Raw genomic sequence first — 1289 nt, 5'->3', positions numbered from 1 at the left:
GGAACCCTTGAGTTAGCATACTTATAGGATTTCCTGGACTTAGAGAGTATTTATGATTATAGGTTTTGTTATCCTATTTGGGACTTGAGACTATCTCCTCAGCGCAGTGGGAGTGGACCATTTAGGTTCCACGCGGTCGAGTGGTGTGCTTTTACTCTTACCATTGAGATCCGTTCCGTGATCACCGTGGCTGGAGATTTCGTGATTGGCATTTACCTTCACTATGTTCTTGGATTATTATGATGGATGGGTTAGATTTTATGATAGATGTTTTATCATTATGGATGTATCATGTATGGTGAATAGTTTCATATACTTTACTTTACTTTGTATCATGGATTTGAGGATGTTGTATCTTGATCTTTACATATGTATATTCTTTTAAGCCTTTCATACCCTGTGACTTGTACAGTGGATGATTGAGCATTCCGAATTAATTTGCCAAGAGGCATTCGAAACAAATGTATAATATGGACATGGGACTTCTGATTATTCTTTCATATTTATGTGGTATTTGTTAGACTTAGAATTAATTAAATTTAAACGTGACTCAACGTCTTGGGATCTTTAAGAAATGTAACTTGCAATGTATGTTTGTCGATGATTACATGTTATTGCTTCCGCTACTATGTGTTTGATGTGTATGTTATACTTTCTTACTTTTAAAAAAAAATGTTTAGCAAACTTAGTGAAACTTTAGGTTAATTCTTTTGGATCCCTTGGCGAGGCGTTACAAAATCCAAAAGATCATTAAGAAATTTCTTGTGAATCTTTCTTAGGTCTTGAGGCCAATAGTCTACAATTTGAATATTGTCTTTAATATATGGGAAGATCCTTCTTCCATAATTTTCATGAATCGATCTACTTACATTTTTAGTGCTATTGTAACCTATTTCAAAGTGTGAGACAATAAATGAATTCAAAAAGGATCATATTCTTGACTCAATAATTATGTTCATTTCTCCTTTTCAACAAAAACTACAAAATTCTAATAGATAAACTCAACCAAAAAAAATTATATTTATAATTCAAATATTTAACATAACCCAACAGAATTTCAAACTAAGACACAAAATTAATTACATTCCATCCCACTACATTATCCATAAACATATTCCAAATACTAACAAATATTAACACTTAACTTGCTATAAATTGAAGAAAATTTAAAACTACTAAATGCAAGTCATTCCCAATCTTCTAAAGTTGTAAGGAGAGTATTACCCTCTAATTATAAGAAATTGTATTGGACTTTGTAAAATGGGATGCCTATTCAATATTCAATAGGT

The sequence above is a fragment of the Cupressus sempervirens genome, chromosome 2, assembly GCF_028749045.1.
Source record: "Cupressus sempervirens isolate cs-2001-9-10 chromosome 2, ASM2874904v1, whole genome shotgun sequence".
NCBI classification, from domain to species: domain Eukaryota; kingdom Viridiplantae; phylum Streptophyta; class Pinopsida; order Cupressales; family Cupressaceae; genus Cupressus; species Cupressus sempervirens.
The sequence above is the reverse complement of the archived record's forward strand: the minus strand, read 5'-3'. Positions refer to the sequence as shown.